This window comes from Erinaceus europaeus, chromosome 4 (assembly GCF_950295315.1).
Source record: "Erinaceus europaeus chromosome 4, mEriEur2.1, whole genome shotgun sequence".
NCBI lineage: Eukaryota > Metazoa > Chordata > Mammalia > Eulipotyphla > Erinaceidae > Erinaceus > Erinaceus europaeus.
The window spans coordinates 12,529,707-12,547,839 of NC_080165.1; the positions used below are offsets into that span (position 1 = coordinate 12,529,707).

Genomic DNA, 18,133 nt, shown 5'->3' on the forward strand with positions numbered 1-18,133 from the left:
ACAAACAGAAATTCACCTGTCTATAACATGTCACCTCACCAATCACATACAGAGACTTACTCAAGACTGTGTATAATAAAGGTCTATTACCCCTTTTAAGAGCCTTCTGAGGGAAATAATATTGCCTTCTTTCCTTTTTTCTTTTTTAAAAATGAGATTGCTATTGGTTAAGGAGCTAAGCCATTACCTCCAGGTCAGATAACCAATTTTTGAACATGGGTAAGTCCACTTCAGAACCCAAAAACCTGAGACATTCTGGAACATTCCATATGAGGATGATGAAGAGATACTCTCTTTAAAAGGGTTCTCTGGGGCAGGGGAGACAGCATAATGGTTATGCAAACAGACTCTCATGCCTGAGGCTCCTAAGTACCAGGTTCAATCCCCTGCACCACCAGAAGCCATAGCTGAGCAGTGCTCTGGTGTTTCTCTCTGTGTATGTCTCTCTGCATCTCTCTCAAAAATAAAATTTTTTAAAAAATTAACAAAAAATAAAAGGTTCTCTGACAGAAGGGAAAACACAAAGCAGAACTTGGACTGGATTTTGGTATTTTACACCAAAATAAAGGACTTGGGTAGGAGGAATGTTCAGATCCTGGAACATGATGGTGGAGGAGGAATGGGGGGGGGGTTTAGACTGTTATGAGGAAAACTGTTTCTCATGTACCTACTACTGTGTCAACTGTAAACCATTAACAACCCCCACCCCATTAAAGAAAAAAAGAAAAAGAATCCATAAGCATCCATTCATACAAGGAAATTATGCAGGCACCAAATCTCAGTGCTGTTCATAGGGACCAAAAAAAACAAAACAAAACAAAACAAAAAAACCAGCAGCTTTCTGGGTGGGACAGTATGTTCTATTATGACTGTGACTCAAACCTTTGTTTACTTCCTTGGTGGTTATTCTGCTCTTCAGTGGAATGGTCCCCTTATAACTTTTCTAAAAATACAAATACAAATAAAAGGGTTCTGTGGGGGGAGGGGGCATTGGTGCATCTGGCAGAACACACTGATCACCATGCCCGAGGAGCCAGATCCAAAGTCACAGTCACCATCTGCAGAGGGAGGAGGCAATGCTGCCCATGTCTTTCCCTCTGTTTCCTCCCCCTCCCTCATTTCTTTCTGTCTCTGCCAAGAATGGAAGTAAGAAATAGAGGAAGGAAGGAAGAAAGGAAGGAAGGTAGGAAGGAAGGAAGGGAAATGGGGGGGGGGGGGTGGAGAGAGTGAGTGAGAAAAGAAAAAAGACCGCCAGCAGTAGTCATGCAGGCACAAAGTCCTAGTGTGAAAACCCTGGTGACGAAACACAAGCTGACAAGCACGATTCTATGGCTGAATAAGTATGGAGAATGTTGGCTTTGAATTTCTTTTATTTTTTATATATATTTATTTATTCCCTTTTGTTGCCTTTGTTGTTTTATTGTTGTAGTTATTATTGTTGTTGTTACTGATGTCGTCGTTGTTAGATAGGACAGAGAGAAACAGAGAGAAGAGGAGAAGACAGAGGGGGCAGAGAAAGACAGACACCTGCAGACCTGCTTCACCGCCTGTGAAGCGACTCCCCTGCAGGTGGGGAACTGGGGGCTCAAATCGGGATCCTTATGCCGGTCCTTGTGCTTGTGCCATGTGTGCTTAACCCACTGCGCCACTGCCCGACTCTGGCTTTAGATTTCTTACAGTGGGATTGCTCAGAACCTTTGAAACACCAGTGCTTTCTGAATTCCAAGTTATGGAAGCAATGCCTCTAAATTTAGCTAAGAAGTTGTTTTATGAAATGCAGTATGGAATATGTCACAGTGAAAAGGATACATTTTGGAGTCCCATGAATTAAAATCTGTCACGGGATGAGCAATATAGACTTTCTAAGCAAAGTGAACTGTTTGCAAACCTTGTATTATTTTAAATATTTCACTGAGAGAAATCCAGCAATTGTCTCACATTTCTCTCACTAACCCAAAATTTCCTCAATTATAGTAAATCTTACTGTCATGATGCCATTAATCAGAAATTTTATGAAACAGCACATCCCGAATAGGAAGAAAGCAAAAAGAATCTTTGGCATATGGGATACACTGACATTTATTGGTTTCCATGACCAGTTGTACCTTATATAATAGAAATTACTGCATTCTCATTATATAGATGGAGAAAAATAAAAGCCAAAGCCTTCAGACAAATACTCGTAAGTCAAAGAGTGACAAGTGCCAGAACCGACTCCTTTTCAGAAGACATTTTGAGAGGTTGTATCTAATAAAATGTTTGCATTAAATGCATTCTTTGTATACTTGGGACTTCACCATTCCAGGAGGATGACTTTTTCACACACACACACACACACACGTATGTATATATATATATATATACAGAGAGAGAGAGAAAGCAAAGATAGCACAGCATCAAAGCTTCGGCCAGTGCAGGAGGAACCAGGCTCGAACCTGGATCACATAAGTGGCAAAGCAGTGCTACTTTCTATTCTGATCCAGCTTTCTAGTTCTATTTCCAACTCTGACACTATCTTCCTTGGTAATACCTTTAGCCCATATGCATGTTAGCTCTTGGGCTCAGAGGAAAATTAGTAAAGTCATGTGTCCCTTGGAATATTGTCGGGCTAGTGATGCGTGAGAGAGGTGACCCAGGAACCGAGCTTGTGGTGTTGAGGCCATTCAAATCTTTATTCATCTGAGCACCCCAGGGTTGGGTGGTAACACACCTAGTTAAGCCACGTGGCACAAATCGCAAGGGCTGGCATCCACCTCCCAGTCTGCAGGAGTGCTCCCCGAGGCCGAGGCCGGAAACCGGAAGCCCCCAAGTTGGAAACGGAAGTGGCTTCACAATACCATACATGGTTAGGAAAGGGGCAGAGAAAAGTAAAAGGGGCTGGGAAAGGTAGGGACTTCCTTAGCAACTGTTGCTAGGGGTTTAACTGGCAGGATTAATACTACCCTGTGGGAAAATAGGGAGGAGACCTTAAGTCATTTGTTAGACAAAACAGAAGATTGATATGTAGATAATAAAGGGCAGACCACTGTTTCAAGAAAAGCAGGGTGAAGCAGGGGGGCTGGCTTAATGTTTTATGGAGTGCCGAGCGAGCCCCTGGAGGCAGAAAAATGCAGGGTCTCTGGAGACAGGTAGTAGCTGACAGGGAAGCAAAAACTGGGATCCGTATTTTCTCCCCAGCTCGACCTTAACAAGAGGGAGCCTGACTGGGAGATTCGTTTCCTCAATTCCCCATTTTTCAGTGGGAAAAGCCTCACCATGCTCAACCTGGTTCTCACAGTATTCCCAGCATAATATACCTAAAATAGACTTCCTAGCTTCTTCCAACATGGAGATCCCAAACCTCATCTGCTCTATTCTTATCTTTAGGTTCCTGACTATTAAACAGTTTGTTCTGCTTTATATCTTAATGCTTTTCAGCCACCAAGCTGCAGATGCTATCATGACGCCAACCTGACTTCCCTGGACAGACAACCCCATCAATATGTCCTGGAACCTGTCTCTCCAGAGCCTGCCCCACAAGGGAAACATAGAAACAGGCTGGGAGTATGGATCAACCTGCCAATGCCTATATCCAGCAGAGGAGCAATTACAGAAACCTCCCACCTTCTGCCCCTCATAAAGATCTTTGGTCCATGCTCCCAGAGGGATAAAGAAAAAGATAAGATGCAGAACTCTGGTAGTGGGAACTGTGTGGAATTGTACCCCTCTGATCCTATAATCTTGTCGATTATTATTAAATCAATAAAAATAATAATTGAGAAATTAAATGATTAATTTTTATTGATACAAAGACCAAAACACCACTCCACCACTCATTTTATGTGGTGTCAAGGGTCAAACTCAGAGATTCCTGCGTGCAAGTTATAAGCTCCACTCACTTAGTGACCTCTGCTATGACTCCTCTACAATCCTGTCCCCAACTTATCTTCTAACTTACCAGAAATGTTAAGGTTAGTCATCTAGTTAATATGGTCATAGAGATCTCGGCTAGTCACACCTTTTGATGAATCCCAATCTTCAGATATGGCAGTTTATAGAAACTATGCTATAACAAGGCTTCTAAATAATATAGCTTAGGGGAGTGTTCAGGTCGTAGAACAAGATGGTGGAGGAACTAGGTGGGGGATTAGAGTGTTATGTGGAAAAATAATAAATGTTACACATGTACCAGCTACTGTATTTTACTACTGACTGTAAACCATTAATGCTCCCAATAAAGAAAAAAAAACATGACGTGGCTTAGTCATGCTATGGCTACTAGGATCTTATTACACCAAGAAGTCAATGCTAAGTCTGACAGCCCTTACAAAGAAATAGGAAAGACTATAATTTTGATTCAATATGAAAGCAAGTATTTATTTTCCTCACAGACATCTGTGTTCTCATTTATATACAATTATTCCAAATGCTCACTAACACCAAGTATTGGTATGAAAAAGGATATGAGAAGCAGGCTTCTACGATTCTGGAAACAATGCACTTTTCTTCTGTCTGCAGCTTCTTGCCACTTAAGCTTCCATATAGTCTCATTCCTATTCTGATCAGAGAGGGAGGAGTTGAAAGCCAGGATTTTATGAACACCCAAGCTCAGGCGCATGCTCAGACTCTGTCCTCAGGTTTCTGATCATGCACTTCACAGACAAGCTTCCCTGGCTGTTGTCTATGCAGACGACCAAGAAAGTCACTTTTGTTTTCAGAGATTTGTTTCAAAGACCTCTTCATTACTTGCTATTTGGCAAACAGATAGCTATGGAACATTTTTTTTTAAACACATAAAATATGCCACTGACATAATCGAAGATGGCCTTTATGAAAAGACATGCATAAAGCACATATAGGTGCAAGAACATGAGCATACATGCATGAGCATGCACTAGGGAAGGAGAAAGCTATTCTATAAAGGCCTTTAAAGCCTGTTGGTCTGCTTCTAAATTCTGCTTCTAAGACCCCTTCTGTGTCATTGGTTTAATCCCCCCTGCTTAACACTGTGTTCTATTTACATAACCACTGTTAACTAAGCACCGCCCTGCCTCCAGGGCATCGGTTTAATCCTCACTGTTTTGCACACTTTTTCCTTCTCCCCACCCCCTATCCTAAGTACATCCTCTTTGGACCTGACACTTTCACCTCAGGATATATAAGGACAGGATTGTGATTAGAGATAGCTTAGACTGCGCTGTGTTCCACATGAATAAAGACTGAACTGCGTACCACTCTCCCTGGTCATCTCTCTCTCCCACATGCGAAGCTAGCCCAACAAAAACCTCTTCTAAAATATGGAATTACATACAGAGAGTCATAAGCACACAGTTAGGGAATGGGTGTCCGCTTTTTGCTCGTTTGACAGTGTGGGTGAGGGAAGAGGAGGGAAATGATTATGTGGTAAAAAAAAAAAAACACCTGATTCCTTCAGGAGTCTGATGGATTCTACAGTTTCTGTCTAGAAGTTTGCATGGATGGGCTTCAGGAAGTAAAAAAAGGAGGGGGTGGTGAGAGGCTTTTGATAAGGGCATGGCATCAACAGTCATTTAGGAGGAGGTTAGTCGTGTTTTTAAGGAATTCAGAATTGCTCCTAGGGGGCACAGCAGTGGTGTACTTGGTAAAGCACACGTCACCGTGTGAAAGGACCTGGGTTCGAGTCCTCAGTCACCACCTGCAGAAGGGAAGCTTCTGAGCAACAGAGCAGGTTGCAGGTGATACACTCCCTCTCTTCCTCTCTCCCCTTCTCCCACCCTTGTTATAATACTAACAAAAGGAAATTTAAAAAAGGGAAAAAAAAGGCCTCTGGGAGTGGTGGATTCATAGTGGAGGCACTGAGCCCTAGTGATAACACTGATGGCAGTTAAAAAAAAAAGAAAGAAAGAAATTGCTCCTGATGGACTGTGTGCCTCCAAAGTAAATTCATTAGTTTCAACCTGAAGTTGTGCAATTTAGGAAAAAATCCCAAGTTCTCCGCAACTCAGTTTCCTCATTTGTAATATGGGTAGCTAGTACTTTATGGTGGCAGCGTAAGGGGATCACTTAGTAGAGTCACTGTAGGCATCTGAGTGCTTAATAAAGTCAGCCTCCGCTGGTGGTAAAAGTCTCTTTCTCGGGGGCCAGGCGGTGCTGCACTGGGTTAAATACACAGAATACGAAGCTCAAGGACACGTGTAAGGATCCCGGTTCAATTCCCCAGCTCTCCACCTGCAGGGGAGTCGCTTCCCAAGTGGTGAAGCAGGTCTGCAGGTGTCTTTCTTTCTCTTCCCCTCTCTATCTTTCTTTCTCACTCAATTTCTCTCTGTCCTATCCAATAAAAATGGGGGGGATGGTCACCAGGTGCAGTGAATTTGTAGTACAGGAACTGAGCCCCAGCAATAACCCTGGAGGCAAAAGAAAAAAGAAGAAAGAAAGAAAGGAAGGAAGGAAGGAAGGAAGGAAGGAAGGAAGGAAGGAAGGAAGGAAGGAAGGAAGGTCTCTACCTGGATCTAGAGCTGACCTGATGTAGTGAATCTGACCTCAGTGGTCAGTGCAATAGATATACTGAGAAATTTGTACCTAGCTCCCTTGGGAAAAAGCACCCTAGGCCCCCATCACATGCACAGGTAGGACACCAAATTATGCCCTTCTTCCTCTTTCCTTAATCAGAAACACAGCAGCAGTGATTTCACTGAAGAACCTGCTGCCGGAGGAAGGCTCCAGGGCAAAGGGCACAGAGCAAAGCACCAAGCCCCACACACACCTGGTGGGAACGCTCAGTCCAGGTTGTACCAGATCACGGGACCCTTGGGACCAAAACTGAGGGTAGGGGAGGTAGCATGATGGTTATGCAAAGAGACCGTTACGCCTGAGGCTCCCAGGTCCCAGGTCCCACCACAAGTCAGAGCTGAGCAGTGCTCTGGCGGGGGGGAAAAAACGGCTGCTTCTTCAACAACAGTCCGGACAGGCTGGACAGATGTCTGGTTAACAAAAAACAGACTGGCAAAAACACATATAAGGGCTTCATGAAATCCATTATTCTCTTTCTTTCTTTAAAAAATCTTTTATTTTTAAATTGTATTCATTGATTATTTGATAGAGACAGAGAACAATTGAGAGGGGAGTGGCAAGTAGAGAGGGAATGAGACAGAGAGACACCTGCAGCCCTGTTTTACCACTTGTGAAGCTTTCCCCCTGCAGGTGGGGACCGGGGGCTTGAACTTAGGTCCTTGTGCACTGTAGTGTGTGCACTGAACCAGGTGTGCCCCGGCCTGGACCCTCCACCATTCTCTTTACTGTAGGCTTCTCCCTTTTCTGCTTCAGTTTTGTCTGCACCCCTTCAGTAGCCCAGCCCATCGGCACTTACGTGTTTGAGAATTGCTTCAAGCACGACAACGTTGGTCCTCTCTCCCCAACTTGCAGGACACCTTCCCAGGCTTCAAGGATCCCCAGCGTGGGAAACAAGCCAGGTTCTCCATCAAGAGATGGTAATTGATGCTATGAATCCAGGTATGCAAACTACCCTCCCCCTCACCCCTCCCCCTATTTTACAGACCTTCCAAACATCCTTTTGGGTGTCTTGAAAACCCCATCAAGTTGCTGTGATTCCAAATGCTGGACACAGACATTCTGTGCACACAGAGGGAGAACTATCCAGATACCAGGGCGACGCTGCTCTCCTGCTGGTTCTGTTTATCCTGTATGTTACACAAACAAGGTCTTAGCGACCTATGCTCTCCGCTAGTTGCACATACTGACAGACATCATATCCGGGAACCTTAGCAGAGACAGACAGACAGACAGACAGACATCAGCATGCCGTGTGGGAGTGAGGTGAGCTGAGCTACAAGGGGGGTGCTCTCCCTCTCTAAGGTTTTCTGAGCAATGATATCCTGAGCGAGGGTTCCCTGAAACAGTGGTGCTCCAAGTGGTACAGCTCTGTCTAATAATACTGTTCTTGGGGGCCGAGTGGTGGTGCACCTAGTTGAGTGCACACACTACTGTATGCAAGGACCCAGATCCGAGCCTTCAGTCCCCATCTGCAGGGCAGGAAGCTTCATGAGCAGTGAAGCAGTGCAGCAGGTGTCTCCCTCCCATTATATCTTCTCTTCCCCTTTCAACTTCTCTCTATCAATAATAATAACAACAACAATAATAGCAGCAAAATAAACAGCCCTCCCCCCAAAAGAAACCCGTGCTCCATACACAAAGTAATCACACGCACCCTCAGACACACACACACACACACACACCTCAGTTACTCCTGACACAGTGGAAGGGGGCTATATCATGACCTATTTACTGATAAGGAAACTGAATCCTGGAAAATGTCAGCATCTGGCTGTAATCACTGGTGGGCATCTGGGTCTTGGGGAGTCAGATAAATGAAGGTGTTAGCACAGTGTCACTGTATTTCTGTGAGGCTGTCATTCGACCCCAGTGGACAACATATCCCACATACAACAAACTAGGAAAGTCTTTGGGCTTCAGTTTCTTTCACTGTGTGTGTGTGTGTGTGTGTGTGTGTGTGTGTGTGTGTGTGTGTGTGTGTGTGAGACACAATCCAAACTGTCTCAAACTCCAACTTCACCTTCTTTCCCAGAGCTGCATGCTCTGACAAAGAAATAGCAGACGATAAAACAAAAAAAGAAAACAAAAAGAAGGAAAGAAAGAAAGAAACAAAGAAAGAAGGAAGGAAGGAAGGAAGGAAGGAAGGAAGGAAGGAAGGCAAAGCAAGATGAGTCCCTGATCTCAAATGAGAAGCCAAATGTTTTGTTTTTAAATAGATTTATCTGTATATGTCTCTTCTGTATCGCCAATGAGTGTTGCCTTGGTGATTACTTATCTGTTTACGGAATAAGAAATGACACAACACAGCAAAAATAATCAGCACTCCAAACAAGACACAGGCACTGGCCAGAGACATCAGCTGCAGACAGCAGTCATGCCCCCCACCCCCTATGCCCATCCAAGATGGACAGCATGTTCTAATGGAAAAGAGAAGGGTACCCTGTGGAGAAAAAGAACTTGGTCCTTCTACTGAACCCAGAGAAAGGGCGTTATAAATCTCACTACTTTGTCCATTTTTTTGTGGGCAAAGTCACCCTGGCAAAAAGTTCGTTTGGTACACTGACTCTATCTGTAAAAGAGAGTGGGTCCCAGAGATAGCTCACTGGGTGGGGTGCCTGCCTTCCCATGCAGGCGGCCTATGTTCCAGCCCCTGTGCCACATGGGAGGTGCCATCGTGGCCCTTTGCCCTGCCCCACTGCCTCACCCTCTGCCTCTCGATCGGAATGAAACAAAAGGGTGAGAAGGGTGACTTCCCACACGACAAAGGGCCGGGCGCCACAAAAGAAACATAGCAGACACAGTGCTGTCGAGCAGGACTGGAGGAGGAGGTTTGACACGCAGTACTTGCGTCACCATTGAAGTACGTATAGAGTACCCATTTAACACACACACGTGGACATGTGCAATCATATTAGTTAAGAGTCACTTAGCACTTGCTGTGTCCAGCACTGTGCTGAGGATCTGGCGTAGTGCTGAAGGATGGGGGGAGGGGTTGCCTAATGGTTATGCAAAAGACTTTCATTTCCAAGGCATCAAAGATCCCATTTCAATCCCTGCACCATTATAATAAGCCAGAACTGAACAGTGCTCTGGTAAAATAAATAGCTAGATAAATTGACAGTTCTGATTTCCATGTAACAGATAAGAATACAGGATAAGGGAGTCGGGCAGTAGCGCAGTGGGTTAAGCCCAGGTGGCACAAAGTGGAAGGACCTGCGTAAGGATCCTAGTTCAAGCCCCCCGGCTCCCCACTTGCAGGGGAGTCGCTTCACAGGCAGTAAAGCAGGTCTGCAGGTGTCTATTTTTCTCTTCCCCTCTCTGTCTTCCCCTCCTCTCTCCATTTCTCTCTGTCCTAGCCAACAACAACAATAACGATGACTACAATAATTAAACAAGGGCAACAAAAGTGAATAAATAAATAAATATTAAAAAAAAGAATATGGCTAAAAGGGTGCTCTTACCTATAAAGGTCTAGACTTAGGCTGGACTCAGGCAGTCTGGCTCCTGAGCTGAGGCACTGCTAATCCCCATCTCGCCAGCTCTCTGAATGGCTATTTTACGAATCCTCCTCCCGCCTGTCCCCGACAAGCGCACATGTGCCATGTGCAACCTACGCACTAGGCTGGGCTTGAGCACAACCCCTCCACCTTGCAAAGTTCCTTTCCCAGGTGTGTGTGTGTGTGGGGGGGGGAGTCCCCACCCTGAGCCCGAGCTGCTGGTGGGGCTTGTGTTATGGTGCAGGTGTGCTGGGCAGACAGCAGAAAAGCCACACTAACCAGAATGGGGAAAATGTCAGCTTTCAAAAAATGGCAATGAAAGCTCAGGGCTACAAGGGAATAATGGAAAAGTAATGGTGGATCATTTCTTTCATCCAAAGTTGCTATGAGATATTAAGAAATCCTACTTTATGGATTAGATCCATAAAAGGCTCCAGGGACTTGCACGCCTATGACTTGACTAAGTAGGTCAGTGCACAAAGGAAATGTCACTCAACCCTTCTGAAGTAATGGTGAAGATAGGAAAAAAAAAAAATCACATCAAGTTGAACAAGACTTCCTATTTCCCCTTGCTCTGGCCTGGTATTAGTCTTGGATGTGTGTAGTGGGAAGGTAAAATCCCCCGGGATGCGCACAGCTCTCTGATGAAGCCCCTTGTTTTAGCTCTTAATGTAAAGAAGTGACCTTCTGAAGGTCTATGCCTGCCATGTTTCTCTCTGCCACTGTGTGATTTATAGGGAGTTTCCTATTCAAAATGGCCCCAAACATGGGGTGGAAGGACTATGTAGGGCCCTATGGCAGGAAGGCTGTGAGGTAGCAGATGGAGGAAAGATGAGTGTTACAGGAACTTCATTCAGAAGTGAGTCACACAGCTACTGTCATGAGTTCAGTGTCAATGAGTCAATTATACCTTATATAAGTTGTCTCTAAACAGAAACACACACAAATCAAGGCTATGCACTAGTTAGTGATGAAAAAAAAAGTGTGTGTTGGGGGGGGTAGATGCAGGCAGGGACCCGGGTCTATGCTTCTCAAGAGTTTCAGTTCAGGATTTACTGTTTGGTGAAGTTTATAGAATGAAACAGCTAAAACCAAAAAAGAATGAGAAACAACAGTACACACACACACACACACACACATATACACATACACACATATATACACATACACAGATATATATACACATACACACATATATACACATACACACATATATACACATACAAACATACACACACCACAAAGCAGCTGGACCATGTATGCTTCTTATGGTATTTTTGTGCCTCTTTTGTAAGTTTGAATTTATATGAGAAATAAAATACAAAATTATATCATGTCTAAAAGGGCAGAGCTGTAACAATGCACATAGCAAATAATCCAGTCACGATAAATGGATATGCAGTGAAAACAGGATCTTCCACCTTTCACAGATCACTAGTTTTTTCCTTTCCCACATGCTGCCACTGTTCCATTTTTCACTTGCGCCTCCAGGGGGTGTTTGTGAATACTTGGAGAATGTACACATTTAGCATTTTCTAAATCCAAGGAGAGAAATGTTGTAGTTACTCTTTTTCACTTTCTCACAGGGCTATATCTTCTTCTTTGCTGCACTGTAATATTTCTTTTACAAGTGAGGCCTGGGATACACAGGCAGACTAATCTTTTTTTTTTTTTATTGGGGAATTAATGTTTTATATTCAACAGTAAGTACAATAGTTTGTACATGCATAACATTCCCCAGTTCCCCATATAACAATACAACTCCCACTAGGTCCTCTGTCATCCTTCTTGGATCTGTATTCTCCGCCCCCACTTCCTCTTTAGAGCCTATATTTTCCCCAGTCCTGGAACCTCTAGGGTGGGGCTCACTTTCCAGCATGCTTTTCTCAATTCATATCAACTGATACTGCCATCTGATGATCCCAACCTACTCAATGCAATAAGTACCACCTCAGCATGCTTCACTTTAGACTGTGTCCAGAGACATCAGGCATGGAATGTCAACCCTTCAGCCTCATTACTTGGTAGAGACCTTTCCTTTCTCTAAGATTCCTTAATTCCATTTTGGGTGGTCCACTTCCTAACAAAGCTTCAAAACCAGGTCACATGAGGTAGGGAAGATGTGCACATGCATCCATAAATTAGGGCAAACATATGTACCTTAAAGCAAGAGTGGACAACAGTCTGCAGAGAGTCAATAAATGAGGCAAGCAAGTAGAAAGACCTAAAAAGACACCTTAAAGTACATAATGAAATAGTTTCTACTTAGATCTATATACCTACCTCATCTATTTTCTACTACACTTCCCTCAGTCACTACAAAGCTAAGCTTGTCAGACAAAGTAAGGACTACAAAAGCTGAATAAGGGCAAGAGACTGGCATAGAAACTGACAGTGACTCTTTAGTCACTATCAGGCCACCACATCAGCTGGGGTTCTAGTTGGGGAGTCGTGGGATTCCCACACAAACACAATGAGCCTAGACCTCTAACAGATCCCTCTCTCCATTATCACTGGAAATCTCCATCAGAAACAACATAATGGACCCCATTATTTGGAGGCTCCCATAAAACCTTGCCCTCAATGTGGATCAACAATGATAGAAAATATTCCATCCTCTGAAGGGGGGTTGGATAATATACTCTACCACCTGAAGAAGAAGGGTCCTGAAATTGGTGCAACTCAGAAAGTTCCTACTGATGACCACAGAATGAAAGTTTGGACCTACAGGGATGTAGAGGTTACATAGACTCTTATGCTGAATGTGGGTCCCAGATCAAACCGATGGGGTTTACAGTCAACAATATTTATACACCTTTCCCATATTTGGCAGCTACTCTCTTCCCTCATCTAGCTTCCTAGCCCTTTTTCCAGCTATGACATCATCTCCCTAGACAATAACTTGGATCCACCTGCCTATCAGATGTCAGGCTCAGGCAAAAACCAATAAAGTCATGGGCCCTTTGGAATATACCTAAAATAGGCCTACTAACTATTTCCAAAATGGAGAACCCAAATCTTCATTTGCAATATTCCAGCCTTTAGGTTCATGATTAGTCAACAATTTATTTGGCTTTATATGTTAACTCTTTTTCAGCCACCAGGTTCCAGATGCTACCATGATGCCAACTGGACTTGCCTAGGCAGATGACCTCACCAATGTGTCCTGGAGCCCCGCTTCCTCAGAGCCCTGCCCACTAGGGAAAGAGAGAAATAAGCTGGGAGTATGCATTAACCTGTCAATGCCAGTGTTCAGAGGGAAAGCAATTACAGAAGCCAGACCTTCCATCTTCTGCACCCTATAATGACCCTGAGTCCATACTCCCATGGGGTTAAAGAATAGGCAAACTCTCAGGGGAGGGGATGGAATACAGAGCTCTGGTTGTGGGAATTGTACCCCTCTTATACAATGGTTCTTGTCAGTGTTTCCATTTTATAAATAAATACATTTTTAAAAGTGAAGAAGAAAAATAAAAGAAAGTCACTCACTGACTAGGCTCTCATCCTCAACAGCTCCGATGGCATCTGAGAGGGCATGCACGGCCTCCCAGGCCTCGGTACCTGCCAAGAACCTTTGCTGCTCTGGGTCTGGGAACTGGCCAGGATCCAGGGTCACTCCAGCAGTTGCCAGAGTGAAGCACCACATCCAGACATGTTGTTGTTTTGAATCAGTTAATTCAAGGAGTGTTGATTTTTACCGTTTATTTCCTTTAAAAAACGGGCACATTTCAATATTCTGTGTGGGAGGTATATAACTTATAAGGTGATTACTGACGAAAAAGTGAGAAGGTGAGGAGAAAGAGTGTGAGACACTTAGAGATCTGTGGTATCTGGAAGAAGGCAAAGGAATTTGTTTAATATGATAGGTGGATTATAGTAATACAAAATGAAGTAAGGTCCATAGAGGAGAATAGGAGAGAGGGAGAGGGCGGAGAGAGGAAGAAGGGGAGGGGTAAGGGGGAGGGGGGAGGAAAAGGAGAGGGAGGGAGGAGAGGAAGGAGAAGGGAGAGGGAGAAGGGGGAGGGAAGGAGAAGGAGAGGGAGAGGGGAGGGAGGAGAAAGGAGAGGGAGAAGGGGCAAGGGTGAGGAGAAGGAGAGTGATAGGGGAGAAGGAGGAGAGGGAAGAGGGAGAAGGGGGAGAAGGAGAGGGAGGGAAGAGGGAGGAGAGGGGAGAGGGAGGAGAGGGGAGAGGGAGGAGAGGGGAGAGGAAGGAGAGGGAGGAGATAGAGGAGAGGGAGGAGAGGGAGGAGAGGGAGAAGAGGGGAGAAGGAGAAGGGGGAGGTAGGAGAAGGAGAGGGAGGGGGGAAAGGGAGAGTGGAAAGGGGAGAGGGAGGGTAAAGGGAGGGCGATTTGAGGGTTCTAATGTTCCTCCAGAATTCAGACATATCCTAGAATTTAAGATTGTCTACGCTTTAGGCTGGGAAGTAATCAACTGGTAAAGCACAGGGCTTGCAGGCTTGGGCTTCTGGCTTGTGGCACTGTGCTGCTATGGCAGTGAGGCCGTCTTGTCTTGGTCCTTGCTCATTTCCAGCAGTACCCACACATTCGGAAGATCTCCTAAACACTCAAATGTGAGGAGTGTTTACTAGAACATTTGAGGGCTTTTCCCTTCCACTCTTTGATACACGGTAAAGAAAAAAAAATTCTGCTTAATACACAAAATCTTTCCAGAAGAAATCTCCAAAAGCTTAAGAGCAAGGTGATTTTTTTTCCCTTTTCTCTAATGATTTGTGGTTATCCTTGAATGTGGATAAGCATTATATAACTACCCTAAGCAAAGAATCAAGAGCCTGAAGCCTCTTCAGGGAATCATAGGAGACAGTGCTCTGTCTTAGGGGTACCCCTCCCTTCTGGCTCCACCCCAGCCTCTGCCAGCTAAGTCCTTTGTTCTCAGGAAGGCTGCTCAGACTTCCAGGCATGGAGCCTAAGCCTAGTTCACTTGGTACAGCCCACCTGGTAGGGAGATGCATGAGAGAAAACATCACACACAACACACTGCACTGCACTGTGCACCACACCACACTACACAGTACTGCACCACAGTTTAACTGGCCTGCCTGAAGTTTCCCAAAGGTCTGGGCCCTGACAGTCTGTCACAATCAATGCTCCTGCTTACACCTCTAATGTCTGTCCACACCCTGAGCTGTCCTTCTGACATAACCACATATGCAAGAAAAGGCTTGTTCAAGCCACTTAAAACAAACAGACAGCAATGACAAACCAGAATATGGGAGGTGTTATTAAGATAGCTTACATTTAAATGTTTACGGTCATGCAAATTCTTCAGACTTTTTTTTTTTTCCTCCATCCTATTTCCTGTCCACCCATTTCCCACAGTGAAACACTTGAGAGTAACTCTTTTTCACACCTAGCTTGCCCAATTGACACCAAATCTCATGGGTGACATCAGCAGAGAAGTTACCACAGCATCCTTTAATTCTCCAAGGGCACCCATCCTCAACTCGGAGGATCAAGGCCATGACCACTGTACCTCTGTTCACACAGGGTTCTGAGACTCTTCAGTTTAGTCTCCAAAGATGTTTTTGAGTCCAAACACTCCTTTCTAGTCTCTTCTACCACTAAGGTCTTTGGTGCTTTCTCACCCCCCCCCCCCCCCCCCCGTCACTATCTAGACCTGGGGGAATGCCTAAGTGGGTGGAGAGGAGAAAAGAGTGTGAAAGTAGCAAGCTTCCATCTAACCAGTGGGGATTAAACCAATGCCCTGCAGGCAGGGCGGGTCTCAGACAAAACAATGATTATGTAAAGAGACCACGTGTTAAACAATGCAGGGGGCCTGGCATAAGGACCAACAAGAGTTCTTCCTACAGAGAACTTACTCTGAACTGCAGACCAGGGCTGAATCCTGCCTCCAGGACTTTGTCCTGACTCCCCTCTCACCAGTACTGGCCCGACATGCATTCCACTCAGTGCAGTTTCTGTCCACTTCCATGCTTGAGCTGCTTGAGTGCAAAGAACCGTACTTCCTGCATCCCCAGGGTTGGGCACAGTACCTGACACAACAGTGGATGCTCAGAAAGCTTGCTGGATGAATAATTGATCGTGTCCTTGTGTCTGGGGAAAATCCTGCCACATTTCATAGACATCAAGTGTGGTCTTGGGAAACTCTCTGTGTAGATTGGATGCAGCTTGGTGCAATTTTCTCACTGAGTGCTAACACCCTGTTTTAGATTGAAATCACATATTAAAAGGGACAGGTCGGAAGACAATGTCGCAGAGAAAAAGACACATAGAGACAGAAATGAAGAAATAGGGATAGAGGCAAGGTGGGAACAGAGAGAGGCAGAGAACATTTTCATTTCTGTATTTGTTTTGTTTTTCATCCTTGGGGTTTCACTGCTCCAGGATGACATTTTCAGATAACAACACAAAGACAGAAAGAAAGACACTGCAGTACTGAAACTTCCAGCAGTACCATGGAGGCTGGGCAGGAACCTGGGTTATGCATGTAACAAAGCAGGTAAGCTATACAAGTCAGCTATTCTGCCAGTTGAGTTCAACGCTGTTAACAGGGCCAGCATGAGCCAAAAATCAGGTGGTGAAGCAGGTCTGCAGGTGTCTGTCTTTCTCTCCCCCTCTTCTCTCCATTTCTCTCTGTCCTATACAACAACGATGACATTAACAACAATAAAACAACAAGGGCAACAAATATAAAAAAAAAAAGTAAAAGAATGAGGAGGTTCTTACCCACAACAGTATTTATTCTTTACTTTTAATTTTAATTATGAGAGAAAAATGAGAAAAGGGAAACCAGGGCACAGCTGAGTTCTTGCATAATGGTGTGTGTGTGTGTGTGTGTGAGAGAGAGAGAGAGAGAGAGAGAGAGAGGGAGAGGGAGAGGGAGAGAGAGAGGGGGAGGGGGAGAGGGAGGGAGAGGGAGAGGTGGGGGGGAAGGGTGGGGAAGGGATTGAATCTGAGGTTTCTGAGACCTGCAAGGTGGTGATCTAATAGGTTGAGTTCCCTGCACAGTTTTTAGAGACATAGACTGTGTGCCGCTACAGAGACGGTGGGCCCTGCAGATGCCCAGGGTGAGCTTGCTCCTCTCCTGTACCTGTGGAAGGGATTTACAAGGAAGAAGAATCACCATAATAATAGACGTGCTCTGGGCTCCAGATTAAACAGCAGAACTGATCTGAGGTTGTCATGTATGCAGAAGGTAAAGCTGGACAACATCAATCAAGGATGAGAAGATAACTAGAGGCTGGGCAGTGTTTCAGGTAGAGTGCAGACGTAACCATGCACAAGGACATGGGTTCAAGCCCCACTTGTGGTGGTAGGGGGATTTCACAAGGAGTAGGACCGTACAAGTGGATCACAAGTAGATCGACAGCTGTCGATCCTCCTCCCCATCCCGCCCCCTCATCAGCTATCAAAAACTGGCCCCTGGGAGTGATGTAGTCATTGTGCAGGCACTGAATCCAAGGTATAACATCGTAACATAAATAAATAAATGGAACAAAGAGTGCTAAATTCCCAGCAAAAAAGAACCTCTGTTTGTAAAGAAGTAATAATTTGATTTACATCAAACTTTTCAAGAACAAAGAGCGGAAGAATCATCTTCAAAGAGATACAGGAGCATGACTATCTTTCTAGAATTTTTTTATACCCTGCTAAAATATGATTCAAGAGTAAGGGTAGCACAAGGGCATTTTCAGATATACAAAGGGCATGGCTCACCTGGAAAAGTGCACACATAACCATGCAGAAGTGGCCAGGGATTCTCTGTGGCAACACTTGCACATGGGAAGCTTCATGAGCAGTAGAACAGTGCTGTGGTATCTCTCCCTCCTCTGTATCTTTCTCCCTCCCTGGCTCTAACTTTCTACCATGGGGAGCCACAGTGGTAACCTTGGTGGCAAAAGAAGAAGAAAACAAAAATCACAGAACATGTGCATTAAGAAAAAGAAATCTGTGGCGCAAAGCACAAGGACCGGTATAAGGATCCCAGTTCAAACCCCGGCTCCCCACCTGCAGGGGAGTCACTTCACAGGCGGTGAAGCAGGTCTGCAGGTGTCTATCTTTCTCTCCTCCTCTCTGTCTTCCCCTCCTCTCTCCATTTCTCTCTGTCCTATCCAACAACAACAACAATAA

General features: G+C 44.8%; 1 protein-coding gene and 1 long non-coding RNA gene across 3 annotated transcripts in view; one reads left to right on the forward strand and one right to left on the reverse strand.

Moving 5' to 3' along the window:
* FARS2 (phenylalanyl-tRNA synthetase 2, mitochondrial) overlaps nt 1-18,133 on the reverse strand; it is a 406,538-nt gene that overhangs the window by 157,964 nt on the left and 230,441 nt on the right. The window lies entirely within an intron of this gene.
* LOC132538249 (uncharacterized) lies at nt 2,141-4,233 on the forward strand. The gene is made up of 2 exons (XR_009549652.1): nt 2,141-2,240; nt 3,418-4,233. It is a non-coding gene; the product is annotated as an uncharacterized LOC132538249 (long non-coding RNA).